The following is a 15,918-nucleotide window of genomic DNA, read 5'->3' as shown; positions in this document are numbered from 1 at the left end:
TGGTCCAACTTAACTAATTCAATTGGTTCCATTATTATTGGTACAGTAAAACAAGCAAAGAATTTTCTTGGGATAGTAATAATCAGTGGGGATGGGTAACTATGAACAAATTACACCAGACAATCTTCATCGTTGGTAAAAACGTTCATTGTTGTTTTTAGAACTTAGAATCCAACAGAGACCAATTCCTTCATTATTTCCTCTTACTTTGTAGTGGTTGTTGGGCATTTCTTGTATTAGTTTTAGTCAAACTTTTTAGTTATGAGTACTTGGCGAGTTTACAGTGATTCATTTATACTTAACTTTCTATGTTATAGTAATTTTATGTTTAATGAATTAAACACTTAAGTTGATTTTTGGTGGATTTTTGAGTTTTACACACAATTTTATACTTCTTGAATTTTCATTGCACGTTTTTCAATTTTTTTGCACTAAATGTTTATTATAATTATAAAATTAGTTTTTTTTCTAGTAGATTCAAAGTTCTTTTTCAGCATGCAAAATACTTCAGTAACATTAATACTTATGAAGTTTAGTTATTAATGCTAAAACTACTTGAATACGCCCATAACTAACGTATAATTCATTATATTAGACATCCAATTACGATTTCACAGTCGGTGTTCCTATCTGTAGTGTCAGGGGAACTTCTAAATTATTTGAGTTTCCTGGAGACGCCGCCTTTTCCACCCCAAAAACTTGGATTTCACTCCCAGCTGAAGATTTGCCGTGGTATATTTTGTCCCACAAGTATTTTAGTTTAGCCTGAGCTTGCCTCACTAACCTCAAGCAGTGGCTCATCTCGTTTCGTTCGTCTATTATACTCTTTGTCTTTTTCCCGGACCCCTTGAAATCAACTAAGGGAAGATTGCCCCCTTTCATCGGAGAAGAGGATTTGGGAAATTTCGGTGTGGAAATGTCAACAATGTTTTCTGAAGAGGTTATTGGAGTTTTACTTCTATTCACCGCTTCTTTGTCCTCCTTTCCAAAAATTTCCTCTAGCATAGAGAGCACTTTGGGATCAGTGTGTTTGGAATGAGTAACGGGTCCTAATAACTCACATATAATTTTCGAAGTAGTAGTAGTTTCACCGGTATTCATATAAACAGCCAGGATGTACCTATGCAAAACACGTGGTGTGATTATTAACATGTAAATACATTATATAAAATAACCAACAATAAATTAGAGGCTTTAGATTTATCTGTATTTTACATACATAATAAAAGAATCAGCAAATACAATATCCCTCCGTCCACTAAGCCCCTTGATCCACCCGTTCCTGAATCCAAACTACCATCAAAGTTAAATCTTCTTGAACTTATTTCAAAAATTTAGCATCTAAATAAACTAGTTTTAATTATTGCAATGTTTCCGCTTAGCCACTAGGTTGGTGTCTCATTTAAAGTCCATATGTAAGCCTCTATTTAATTGTAATTATATAAATTTATATATAATTACTGGGACTGCAATAGTTTTTTAGTTAGAGATTTTAAAATAAATCTTAAGTTGAAAAAGCTTTATTGAAGTAAAGTTACTCACTACACATAATTACCAAACATAAGTATGTTGGATTGTTAAAGGATCCCTTTTGAAGTATTTTTGTAATTGATTGAACAGATTTAACGTCTAAATGCTGTTGACACTTCTTGCAATTCAATCAATATTAAGAAAATAACTACAAAACTAATAAAGTCTCAGCGATTGAACTATAATCAGATATTACAACGGATTTTAAAATTTTTCAAATTGAACACCAAAGCGCTATTAAAGAATCGTACAATTTCAGCTAAATTAAAAAATTTATTTAATATATATATATATATATAATAAAGTCTCAGTAATGAAATTTCAACGAAAAATTAATAAAATAGTTCTTTCTGGAGATTTATGATTTTTGAATCGGATCCTTTCTGAGACATTTAAGACATTCTATCCACTTAAGCAAACGCACTATGTCAGAACATCTGAACATCCATTTGAGCTGAGGGCTACTGATACACCAAAGTGAGAACGTGCTCATTTCTGCTCAGATGAGTAGAGGTGCTTTGTTGTTGGGGGTTCGTCCGAATAAGTAGACTTCCCCATCTCCTTTCTGTCAACACTCAATAATCGACCTTAATTTATATCCTGCGTTCTTTACAATATAACTTGATTCAAAATTTATTTGTTTCTCCCACCACTTCTTTTAATCTTATACTTTTTAAGTCAAATGGAATAATTTCATAATGCCTTGTCCTAGAATATTACCACAATCATCCCATATTGTGGAACTCTAGGAATATATTTTATCATAACTAAAAATGAAGAATCATGGGGAGAAATGTCTACCCTTATCAAAATTATAGAACAAAATAACAAACTTCTTGATTCATAACTATAAGAAAAATAAGTATTAAAAACTGTTTGTTCACTTAAGTTTTAATTATTATTTACACATTATTTTTAAAATGATTTGAAATTTGTCAAAATAATTTAACAAAATAATATACTATTATACAAATCACTTATGTATTAAGTTTTGATTGCGTTTTTATCAATACTCTTAAAGTTTCATTCTCTTATAAACCGGAGATTTCATCCCTCTTGGTACTATGACCTCTTTCTATTCTGTTTTTCAATGAGTGAAGTTAATGTATGTAAAAAGTGGTGAAAATTTTCGGATCACCATAGTAAGTATAATTGATATTTAGGCACCAGATCAGAAAGATACGGAACACAGCAAAAGTTTCCTTAACGGAGGTGCTCACAGTAGCTCAGTGCTCACGTGATACCTGATTGTTCCTCAACCCCCCCCCCTCCTCAATCCACATGCTCAAGTGAATATGTGCCCTTAGTTTCAATATACCTGAATAGAGTAAAATTGTTGTGTTTAAAGACTGACGCATTTCAGAAAAAAGAAAAAAAGACCTGAAAGCTTTTATAGGAGTATAAACTATAAAAACTATAATATGAAAAAAATGGAGTTATGAAGAAATGTTATTAAAAATTTCAATCTATTACTAAACTTTTAAACAATAATATGTAATATTTTTCGACTCTCTGAATATAGTAAAAACAAAAACAAAATTTATTAGCAGCCTTTCCTACTTAAATTGGTTGATTTGGCATGAATTGATCCATAGAAGATTTGAGGGCATTAGAGGTTAATGTATTATAAGCCATTGGCCATTACCGAAGTGCATTAGAGAAGCATTTCAAGTACATGTAAACTTTTCAAGTGGGTTTTCCCGTCTACTTTTAGTAATTTGTAATAAATTATTAATTAGTTGCTCATTAACGGTTTTTTATATGAATAGCTCAGTGGAAAACTCGGATTTATTTTTTTAACGAAATGAGTCATACAAAGTTCTTTCGTTACAGAAATTACTATAAATTAATATATTTCTCAAAATGCGTTTAGACATGTGATTTCTTCATCGGAAAAAAAAAACAAAAAAAAAACGCTGAGCAGCACAAGCTCTTAATTTAAAATACGCCAGGTCTAGTGGTGCTAATCGCAGCTGCGTAATAGTGACCAAGAGAAAATTCACTAAACCTTTTGTTGAAAAAAAAAAAAGGCAAGGGGCGTTTCGTAACAGGAAAACCGACCTCTTTTCCAGAGAAAAATGTTGTTGATCGGGTCAAAAAAATAAAAATACGGAGGACATTAAATGAATATCACAAAACAAAATAATAAAGAAAATTAAAGAATAAAACGAACTTTCCAAGTGAAACACAAATTTAATTAAATTAAAATATGAATAATGAAAATTAAAAAAATAAATTGTAATTTTGTTATAAAAAATAAAAGAGTGAATAGTGAAAATAAAATCTTTGGATATATGTACATACAAAATAAAGACAGTTTTCTTTATACAAAAAATAGTATTTCAGTTTGGGAGAAGAAAGAAAAACAATAAGGAAACAAAAAAACAGACAAAATATGAGGGTCGATGAAAGATAAAAAATGTCACTCACAGTAGATGGCCGGGGGGTCGATATGCGCCATATCGATAGCTTCTTAAGGATAATATCTCCTCCGCAACATCCGCCGTTATCCAGATTTTGAAGATGAAGGTTGGTTGAAAATTGGATGTGTGAGGGTTTTGAAACGTACCCCAAAATCTAGTGGTCTCAAAAAGTGGTGAGCCGGTGGATACCTCTTGACTCTGACTGCAAACTAGACGGCCGACCCTCGCCTCCGGACTACTTTATCAGTCTGTATACAAGCCGTAATCCCATTGCCCATGTATTGTTGTTATATGTCGAGCCGCAGCAATGTATTTGTATTATACACGTATACCACAACAAACTTCCCTATTTCCGTAATAAATTCTAATTACAAAAAAATATAGACTGAATGGTTGTATAAAAAAAAAGAAACCACTTGGAAGTAAAATGAAACTAAATTAAATTAAATAAAATACACTTTTGGGCTTTAACACCTTTAGTTTGGTTCAATTTTAATTATTTTATTTTAAACATATTTAAGACATTATTATTTTTTTTTTCTCCTGAAAAACCAAGTTGAATTTGTAAGCAAGAGCATCATATACTTTGACACGGTTTTACATAAACGATTGAATATTTATGCAAACCATTAAGAACATAGAGCTCAGAAAGAATACAAAGTATTTGTTGAATAGTGTGACAAATTTAATGTATTATAGAATATTGTTTTCGTATTTGGCTAAACTTTTAATTAGTGATTTTTCCTATAATTAAAATAAAATATTTTTTGACATACACTCGTCTAGCAGTAGCTTTAATGTTAACCCCTATTAATAGCGCTTCACTATAAAAATTTCAACTTCTTGATTTCCGCACCTCTTTCTTCACATCTTTGACGCACCTCTATACGCGCCTCACCACTAAAAACTCGACCTTAATCATGTATCATTTGTTCCAGTTACGAAAGATAATTCCAACCGAAAAATCTGTTGTTGATAAAAACTATCATTGTAGGGTTATAGAATTCGGTATACTCACAATATAAGGTAGAAGTATCCAACCGACAGTCCTAACATTATAAATTTGTTGATGAACTTGGAAGCATTCACAAAAGTGTCAGTTCACTCATTTTCTGTAAACTAGTATGAATATCTATCCAAATTATTCTTGTATTTGAAAATTTTAGCAATAATAATACTTCTGATTGTTTCGAAATCACCCAAACGCAATACACTTAATAACATACTCCATCTTGACAACATGTGATTTAATGAATCTTATATAATTGTTGATACCTTAATTCCATTATTTAGAGAATTATTCAGTTAACAAACATCTTTTTTGTGTGCGTTAACTGGTCAACTAGAGGACCATCCAAATATAATTTCTTTTTTACTCCTTTACTTATCTTCCAAAGAGCATTCATTTTATTGAACTAAAATGAATCGAAATTGTATGAATCATTGTTTATTTTTAATTTAAAAGTCACGAAACAATATATGTGTTTTTGCAATTATTACGCATTATACTCCAATAATATTGATTTTAAGTACACAATAAGGTTAATTATAGTTTTTAAAACTTATTGACTTCAAGATTGTAACAGAGTTCACATAAAAGTTTCATTTTTTTCAATTGGGAATATGTTGCAACCGGCTAAAACTCTTAGTTTTCAAAATATAACCTCTTCTTGATAGTTTACGGAATTGGAAACTAGCTAATAAAAATTTTAAATTGTAGAACTGTTAAATAAACAGATTTTTAATTTTATGTTTCTTTCCATGCCATTTCTGTAAAATTGTCAACAAAACAAACAATATGGCGTGTGTGTCCTACATCTTTTACTCATCATTCTATTGTGGGATCAAATTAAATAAATCGTATGTTAAAAAACAGCAATTCCTTTTAGTATACTGATTGAAAATACATTCTTTTATTACAGATTTCAAATAGAGATGAATTTTATCATTAATATATATACATATACAGACACAGATAGACTCCTTCTCTCTGACACACACACATTCCTTTTGAGAAATATGGTTTGGTTTAACTAAATCAAGTCTTACTAGAGGACCAATAACGGAAAGATTTTTTTTTTAATAGATATTTTTTTGTGAATGCTTTAATATAAAAATTATTTGCTACAAACCAAACTGTTAGTAGCACAATTTCGCAATATTTCACAATCCTCGCGAACTAAATCCAATTAAACTGAAAACAAAACAAAGCGATAAGCCGGACCCTTATTGAAGCTAGCGGGCCGAGTTGATATTTAAAGCCCGACACCGAGCGGCTGGATGGATGGACAGGGACCGCCTGTTGATCTGGAATCAGTAACGCAAGGCAAATACTGGCGGCTAATGGACAGTTTCCTCCTCAGCTCAACGGCAAATATTATCCCATTGTCCGCCATTCCCTTTATCTCTATTTTTATTGTTCTACCTACCTTGCATTACCTTTGAATATTGAATTGAGTTTTCATTAATATCTTAAATAATCATCAAGCCTGATTTTTTTTTAGGAAATCCATTTTTTCTTGAAATAATAATACTTTTAAGGTATCTGGTCAACGGTGCAGCATTAGGAATGACTTATATAACAAAAAGAGCGCGAACAGAGCCTTCTTATCTTTGTCAAGCATACTGAAATCCTGAAAATCTCTAAAAATATGATGCTAAGGGTGTACGAAGCCATGATAAATCCAGCTCTGATATATGGCTGATGTTTTTTGATAAGCAAAGATTGGGTTCTAACAGGCACTTGAACCTAAAGTCCTCCCTACAATTCAAGAGCGATTTGGAATCAGATCCTTAATACCTAAAGGAGAAGAACTAATAGTGAACTGCTTGCAGAGATCAGTCAATATCTCATGATAGAATGGTAAAGAAATTAAGATGGATAGGACTAGAGACTGAGAAATCTATCAGGACGTCTCTATACGACACTTAATGCCACCATAGTTAGCAAGAGACCACCTGGGAAGCCAAAATCTAGACGGGCATATGGAATCTACAAAGACGCGAAAGAGCTGCATGCAGTAAAACGGGAAAGCATTGCCGAAGGCCGGCGTGAAAAGGCTGGATTGAGCTGCCAAAGATCTACAAGGTCGGTAGAGTCAACCCAACAAAAATCTAACAAGTTGCGAAGTGACTACATCACACTACTTTTCTCTTCTTTTTTGAAACTAACTTACTGACCAAACGACTTTTCATTATATTCATCGCATATGCTCTGGGAAGATAAGTATTTGGAAGCAGTTAATTGGGTTGGAATATGTTAATCTGCATATATATTAATCAGTGATTCCGATTACCTTTGGTTCGAATAGTAGTTGTAATTTTGGACCATTATAATGCGTAACGTGGTTTATCAACAGTTATTCATCAAATATTTTAAATTACCAATCATTACTTTATTTTATTTCTTCTTTTTCTAATTATAGTAATTAGAAAGCAATTCTTATTGTGGTTGCAATTACTTTTTGCCCAGCGCTGAATTATGGAATTGTTCCATTTAGGGTTCAGTATTTTCGTAGTCAGGTCATAGATGCCATAAACAAAAGGATGGATGATCTGAAATTTTTTGCAGCACATGGAGTGATAGTGAAGGAACAATAATTACAATTATTGCGTTAAATGGTACTATACACATTTGAGGGTTGGATTCTTTCTGTGGAATGTCGTCCATTAATGAAGATAAATTAAATTTTAGAGGCATTATATTTTACCCTGCTATCTGCATAAACACAATTAATCTGTAAATATGTAATTTTTAAGTGAATACAAATAAAAATTTTCAATTATTTTTTGAGAAGTCTTAAGTATTAACCAATCTAAACCTACATAATGTTACATTTCATACAAAATGGCATGAAACATTGTAAAATGCCACAATCCCATATCTCTAGCTCGAGAGCAGCATCTGCAGTAATTGTACAACTGTTCAGCCCATCCATGAGGATTTAATAGCTCTGCAACTCAAAAAAGAGTGAACATATCTCCATAAAATTCTCCATTTTTTCTAGTAAATTCCTTTGTACGAAATGTGAATAAAATTTGAAATAGTAATGTTCAACAATGTGTTTGGTTTATGTGGAATGACTTAACTGTATACAGTTAATTCATGTACACTGACTCAACTATATATACTGAGTCGTATATATAATTCTTATTGTATTATAAGAATTGTATATAATTCTTGTTCTAATAATTTTCTTTATTATTTTTTTTAGGGCAATATTAACAGAAAACAAAAGCTTAAAATCAATTAACTAAAAGTCAGGCCTATTATGAAACAAAAAAATGTATTATGGGCATTTTATTCTATCAGTGCATATAAATCCTACTTGATGTTTCAATTTTCTATAAAAATAAAATTCAATTGGATATTATATTTTATACTATTTTATAAACTATAATATCAAACCACCACTATTATATATTTTAAATAGTCATTTAGGACATTCCTTAGCAGAAATAAATCTAAGGTGCAAGGAGTCAACTGTCACCTTTCTAAAGATAAATTTGTCTGCAAACGTCTACTCATGTGTGAAACCAGCTCAGTGAATGGGACTTAAGATAAGGTGTTGATGCGTCTATCAACTCAACGCCGTCAATTCCCGATCTTCTACAGTTTGACAGAATAAGATCATATTTCTCTATTCACTTTGGAGTGTCATTTTTAATGGAAAACAATTTTTTTAAATTCATAATGTAAATTAATACGATATATCTTATCCAGTTTATAGAAACATCATTTTTTTTTTTTAATAGTTACCCTTAACCTCCCATACCATTTAAATCATAGAAGGTCTATTTCCTAGTCCTAATTATTATATTTCTGTCTATTTTAGGCTTGTGTTGTATAATTTGATGATTTTGGATTTGCAAAGTTTTGAAAAGAATAATAAATAAATAAATAAAAATATCCACGAATCTCACAACTTTCACTTACCTCTGGCCTGGTAGGCGAAAAATTCAAACATGTGAATAACGAATATTAACTTTTATCCTTTTAACAATACAAAATATGACAATGCCGTGTACATATAATTTCTACGGGGAGATATTGGACAAATCTCCGATTTTATAGTCCCTAAACTATTTCTTCATTTTTCTCCTTTTATTTGTATATTTTTTATTAATATTAACAAAACGAAATGGTTAATTAGTTTTTTTTTAAATTGAAGGTATTATAAAGGAAGAGTTTTTGAAAATTACGAACCCCGGTCCTTTCAATCAATAGTATTTCGAACACTCGATATTATGTAACCAACTAAATCTTACACGATGACCTTTGCATTCTATATGTTCTAGACATTATTACATCCTGATTTTTCAAATTTCATTAGAATCTAATTCACCACTCTAATCCCTTAGCACAATCCTTTTCCAGCCCCTACCATTCCCACAGGCCTCCCTGGAGGTTGAAACGGTATTTGCCCTTTGAAACCTTTTGTGGATAGCCGTTGGAGTTTAGGCAATGGTTAGCTTCTTCATTCAAGCCATGATTGTAAGGGGCTCAAACGATCCTATTGTCACCATTGGCCTTCAATACCAGTAAGAGTTCCCAAGGCTAAATGTAAATATTGTAAATAGGTGGGAATGTTTATTTAATTTGTTTTTAAAATTCTTTATTTTGTATATATTTTTGTTGTCATTTAGCCAGTTTTATTTTATTATATTTATTAGTTCACTTTGGTTTATTTTATCATAATTATTATTGTTATTCTATTTTCTTCTTTTTTTTTTCATTTTCTGTATATATATTTTTTGTTGCATAATAAGACTACTAATGCTAATTGCCCTTATTGTGACGGATTATATTATTACTCTTCAATAAAATCATTAAAAAAAAGTATTGCCACAGTGAATAATTTAGAAATATCTGTTCTGAAACGAGTTAGGATTCATTTGAATTTAAAGTATGGAGGTAAGTGAAAGTTTTGTTATGCACCAGATTTTGTTTCTTTAATTTTGTCTTTCTGTATGGTTCTGCAATTCTCATATGAACTTATATTAACAACTAGCCCATTCAAGGTTGTTGGGAGTTATCTTGAAGTACAGCACTACACTTCATTACTCTTCCCCATTATCTTGATGTTTTGTGATGGTGCATATAAGTTCTTGACTACTACTTCATTATAGTTCTCATTATCATCCCTCTACTAAAGTTAATGCCTCATTAAATGAAGGTCAGAGTTTCATTCAAAACTTCATACTCACACAAGCTCGCAAGTTTATTACCTTGTTTCTTGGTTCAACGTAGTGCCTGGCAATAAAATGGGAATCAGTATAGAATGCACAAAGGTGCATAACAATATCCATTATTTGCTTCTTGATAAGTAATTTTTTAAGCATATTATCATGCACGAATTTCTATAGCGAAAATGTTAGTTTGCATGATACAATAAATAGTCAAAATTCGATAATTAATAAAATCCAGAATAGCTTTAATAATATTTTTATCATTATGTGTGTTTTTGAAATCACCTTTTTTTACTTTCTCAAATTCGCTTTTCCTCAAAATTTAACTTTCTGTGCAAATATCGATTAAGTAAACTAAACTTACATTCCAAAGTTTTAGAAATATGAACGTTTCCAAGAATTCTAGAATTAGTATTCATGAAAAAAAATAGATTCGATTTATACTAGACTATATTTAATACACACTAATCCCCATCTTTCTTCTACCTTTAAATTAAATTAAATGAGCCGATTTCGAGTCATTAAATCCGATTAAATCACTCCATTCATTCGAAATTGGCCGAGGCACTATTTAAATATAGATGTGCCAAGAAAAATACATTAGCACACGCGTAAGAAAAGTAGTGGATGGAATTTGATAAAATGTTTAATGCATCTAGTTATTCGAACAATTCCTGAAAATTTCCTCAAAATCGGAAAGTGCCTTAACGCAAATAATAATATTGTGTGTTTTCATTAATTTTGAAATAATTTCGTAATTTCATATAGGCAATAGCTGGGTGGTTATTTTTATTTTATTCTGATAAGCAAGTTAAGTTGACTTTGAATGGTTTATAGAAAGTTTGTAACTAATTTATCATATGGTTTGTTAAATAGAACCCTTGTTTGTTTGTTATTTTTTATGGCGTAAAACATCAAGGGTCGTCACTGCCATTGATTTCTTATTTATTCTTGCTTACACTTGTTTTGTTATTATTATTATTATTATTATTATATATACTTTATTATATATATTTTTACCGTCTGTTCGCATTCATATTTGTGACAGCAATCTTATGATTTAAAAAAAAAAATTTAAAAAAAAAAAAAAAAAAAAAAAAAAAACCGAAACACTAATTACACCATGCGACGTGAAATAGACACTCCTCGAAGATATGCTTAGTTGTCAAAATGTTGCTACAATATTTGCATTTTGGAGGCGCTTATTTTGCGATAAGATAGGAGTGAGTGAGCCTCGTGTGACCTATTCTAAGCCTATACGATCTACTACATTAACGTCAAGCCCTGGACGTCCGTTTTAATATTTTTTAATTTACTTCTTGGGCTTTCGTTCTAAACATATTGCCATCTATCTTTTATTTATTTTTCGAGGGGGTAGCTCAATTCTGATGGAGTTGAAATTGCTTTGTTCTGTCCCGGGAGTGCGAGTGCTTCTCTTGCAGCTCGATCGGTTAGTCCATTCCCTACGATTCCTACGTGACTTGGAATCCAAGATTTTCATTAGTTTAAAGAAACTAAAAAAAATGTTTTTTTTAATTGTTTAAAGAAATGCGTTAAACTAAATATGACGTTAAATAAAAACTTTTTTGTATCGTATCAGAAAAAAAGTTATTTATGTATAAACAAAAAAAAGAGCTCAAAATACTTTATTATGATGAGTTTATTTTTTCTTTATAAACATATTATATCCAGGCATTCACGACTTTTAGTTGAATAAGCTGAAATTTCATTAAACAGTAAAGTAATAGCCTGTACAATTGAAGCTATCACATATAAATAAATTTGTAATTGACAAAGAAATTTACTGGAAGCTGGAGTTGATTGCATTGATAAAATACTTGGAACAATTTCATTTTGCCTGGACAACATGGGGCTGCGGCTGATTGATTTGGACGTCCACACAGTTACACTTCAATCACCCGGGCGAAGGGACCTGTCCCACCCTACTGCTTCTTGATTAGATTAGCCAACTATTGAGTGCATTATATAATTGTAGAATTGAAAATCTGAAAAAGAACAAATACTAGTTGTTTTATTTATTTTATTATATCTTAAGTGGACTATTCGCTATTAAAATTATTGTGACAGAGTATTAGAAAAGATTTCTAAACTTCTTAGAAACTATGTTTGCCATAGGAGCAGCAGTAAGAAACCTATTGGCAAAAATCAATTTATGTTTAATACTCTTCAATTTGCATTCAACTAATTATTCAACTTGTTAGTGCCGGTAACCCATCCATTAAGTCCATGATTTATGACGAGTCAACAATTGTCAATTACACGTCTTTATACCAAACCACAAGCTTATTTACTGACTAGCTACTTAACAATTGCTGAAGTGGACAGACCAAACATCCTCCAAAAAGTAGTGTTTATTTCATTTAGTTGTTTGTTCGTGACTTCTTGTTGGCTGGTATGTTGCGCTTATCTTTAGAAAGCGAGATAAGCAATTGCGAAATTCTGGATATTTGTGGACAGCGGTCACCCTTCAAGTACTGTCTGCGGTTAACTGCTTATATCTTTAAATAGCTGTTTTATGATCTTTATAATATGCAGGATATTACATTAGCTACTTACATATCAAATTACATTAGCTACTTTTCTTACGTATTCGCAAACATATTTTTCTTACAACACCTATAATTTAATAATGGCTCTTTCTATTTGGAATGAATTTAGTGGAAAGATATAAATGATTCAGTATCAACTGTACTAAATACAAACCACTATACTGGATACACCAATAATTATAAAACGGATCGTCCAATTTAGTTCAAAGTTACAGGAAAGTTTGGAATTTTCTTAAATATAGTATAGTATAAATTTTATCAAATTTTTATTTTTACTTTATATATAATCTTATAACCTATTTCCAAATCAGTTTTTCTTTATTTAAATAAAATATATTATATTCAATTAAGTCTCAAAACTCTTTATTTACTTCTGATACCCAACGTTTCAATCCAATCCGGCAATCCTCAAGGGAAATCGTAACTATACTACATTTATACCTAGAGCCACATCTAACAATTAAAATTTCAGGCTATTCTGCCTAGGTAACATAAAATTAGTCAAATTACAGATGTAAGGTGACTATTCCATTTAAATATAAATACTTTTAATTCTAAATAATCTTAACACTGATATCACTCACTTGAGTAATTTCGAAAATGTTATATATCCATGAATAATAATTAAAATTAGATTGATTAATATTGTAATAATAATTAATAAAAAAATCATGAATTTTTAAATGTCTCAATGAAATAAATCCGGTTTAATGGCAGAATGTCAGCGTGGGTCGTAATCAATATGAAGTTGCCACAATGACATTTCCGCAGTTGAAAGTGATTTGAACATTCTAAATACATATTGAATTTCGTTCGACTCAGATTGAAAGTAATAAAGATATAGGTATGACACTGATTGCCTCCTTCTTAATTGTTTTGGTATTTTGTTTCAAAAATTTACATTGGTAACTTTCAATGAAAAAAAAAAACTAGATTTGAAAATCAATGTTTATTATCAGACTTAATTCTTATCAAGTAAACATACATTTGCAGCAACAGCTGTTTACTTTCTCAGTCTAAACAGCATTTTATCTTGTTTTTTTTACCTTTAATATTTTTAAGTTTTATTCCACCCGCCTTGTGTACAACGTGTAAGGAGTTAAAAAATACTTTTCTTTTTTAATGGTCACATCATAATATCAAAATACTACGATTGCAGGTTAGCCTAAAATTCATAAAATACCTTTTTTTTTTTATTTAATGTAATTTACAACTGTACAAAATAATAAATACAATAAATAAATATGTGGAATGTTTCGTTTGCACTTGAAAATCTTGGGAAGGAACCACCAAGCATTAATCTAAATTAGAAGGTCCCGTGGGCATTTTATTTGCAGACGCCTCGAAGAATTATCAGGGATTGTTAAGGATGAGAGATTAAGAACTAATGGGTTAGAGAGGTAAGGAGTTTGGAATAAAAAGACGCATAACTATTTTGGGCGAAATCTGCAGGCAATGGGATATTAAGTTCTTTATGGATGAGTATATTTGTAACGTAATAAGGAGCATCAAGGATTTTACGTAGGATTTTGGATTGAATGTGGGTAGAATTTGTTGGTTTGGTAGAGCCCCAGAGCTCAATTCCATATGTCCGAATAGGTCTGATTATCATAGAGTATAATAATGTTTTGTAGTGAATGGGAAGTTTAGAGCTTCTGTCAAGTAGGTATTGTAGCAATCGAAATCTACGACCAGTTTCTTGTCGCTTCAGTCTTGTTTGTGGATTCCAAGTAAGTCTCTTGTCAAGATGGAGTCCTCAGTATCGCATTTTCCATTGACCAGAATACCTCGGCAACATTCCTAATGAATTATTTTCACCGAACCTTTTTTCCCAGCCTTAAGTGGCCGATGCACGTACAATATTATTAGACAAATGGATTGCACGATATGATTGTGCTTCTCCACAGATATACAATATTATTGAGCAACAATCAGATTTGTGCAATAATGTGGAATCATGTGAACATAATGTGGAAGGTTGTGAAAAATATTGGGCAAGGTTGGTTACAGGCGTTCAATATTTTATTGCCAGTCTGTTTGTGTGAACATTTTTATTGACACCGAACTGTGCTGCGTTTTGATCACCGTGAGGAATACTATACTAACAATTGAAAGAATAAACGAAAACGTCGAAGTGAGCCTAACAGTGGTTGCTGAACCGAAAGTAGTGTACCCGTTACACAATCCAATTTTTTTCTTCGGTTAGTGTACTCCTTGCACTTGGTGTCCCATAAAACTAGGAGTGAACATTAAACTTCAATAAATTCAAGAATTAATTGCATATCGGTGATTTAATAGTCATGAGGGCACCTTCTACACCACTTGTTGACACCGACTCCATATTGCTCAATATCGCCCATAGATAATTCAATAGTTTCCAACATTGGGCAATAAATATCTTTTTTTTTTGTATAATACACAGCCTTTCCATACCAGGAAAAATCTTTCAATTTAATTGTACAATTGACAATATTGTGCGTGTATAGGCAGATTTACACTGAATGAATTAGAAATAACTTTTTGAAATATCATCATACTTTGTTAAATAATAATAATTTTATTGGTTTTAAGTGTTTAATATCAAGACGAGAACTTATACAACTTGGAGAAAGTAACGTTCAAGACGTTAACTAACTTCACGCTGCGATATATTTTTTCTGGATGAGAAAATGATACCCTCATTTTAATGTTATCATTCTATTTTTTTAAATAAAAAAAAATCTAATCAATATCAGAAATTTTTTCAGTTGTGAACCATGCAAACTACGAAAATAAAGGCTTATACTATCAAATGATCAAATAATATAATACCAACTCATAAATTCTTATTCAATATTTTCTGAAATATTAAAAAAATTAACATTGAAATATATTTGGCCAGCGGACTGAAAAAAAAGTTCCGAGATTATTAGTCATTTTTTCGTACATAACATTCAACAATATAATTCAGCTGCACAGTAACTGGATATAATGCTGGAGTTTTAGCCCTGGTATTATTTGCAACTGGAATATTTACGATTTCGCTTAGGCAATGGACAAAGTGTGGCGTTGGCACAAGGGTTCTCATGAAATTCAAATACCTCACACATATTATCTGAACCTCTAATCTTTTTTTGTTTTGTGTATTTTCAACATTGAAGTGACGTGAAATAATTAAAACTCTGAGCCATAACAGAAATTAAATACTAAATGTACACGAAACTATA

General features: G+C 31.0%; 1 long non-coding RNA gene across 1 annotated transcript; it reads right to left on the bottom strand.

Moving 5' to 3' along the window:
• Positions 1-560: 560 nt before the first annotated feature.
• Positions 561-5,179, bottom strand: LOC106689395 (uncharacterized). Its single transcript, XR_010844701.1, has 2 exons — positions 4,972-5,179; positions 561-1,120 (listed from the first exon to the last, which is right to left on the bottom strand). It is a non-coding gene; the product is annotated as an uncharacterized lncRNA (long non-coding RNA).
• Between the last annotated feature and the right edge of the window lie 10,739 nt (positions 5,180-15,918).

This window comes from Halyomorpha halys, unplaced genomic scaffold (assembly GCF_000696795.3).
Source record: "Halyomorpha halys isolate HHAL.00 unplaced genomic scaffold, Hhal_1.1 Scaffold1349.1, whole genome shotgun sequence".
NCBI lineage: Eukaryota > Metazoa > Arthropoda > Insecta > Hemiptera > Pentatomidae > Halyomorpha > Halyomorpha halys.
The sequence above is the reverse complement of the archived record's forward strand: the minus strand, read 5'-3'. Positions and strand labels throughout refer to the sequence as shown.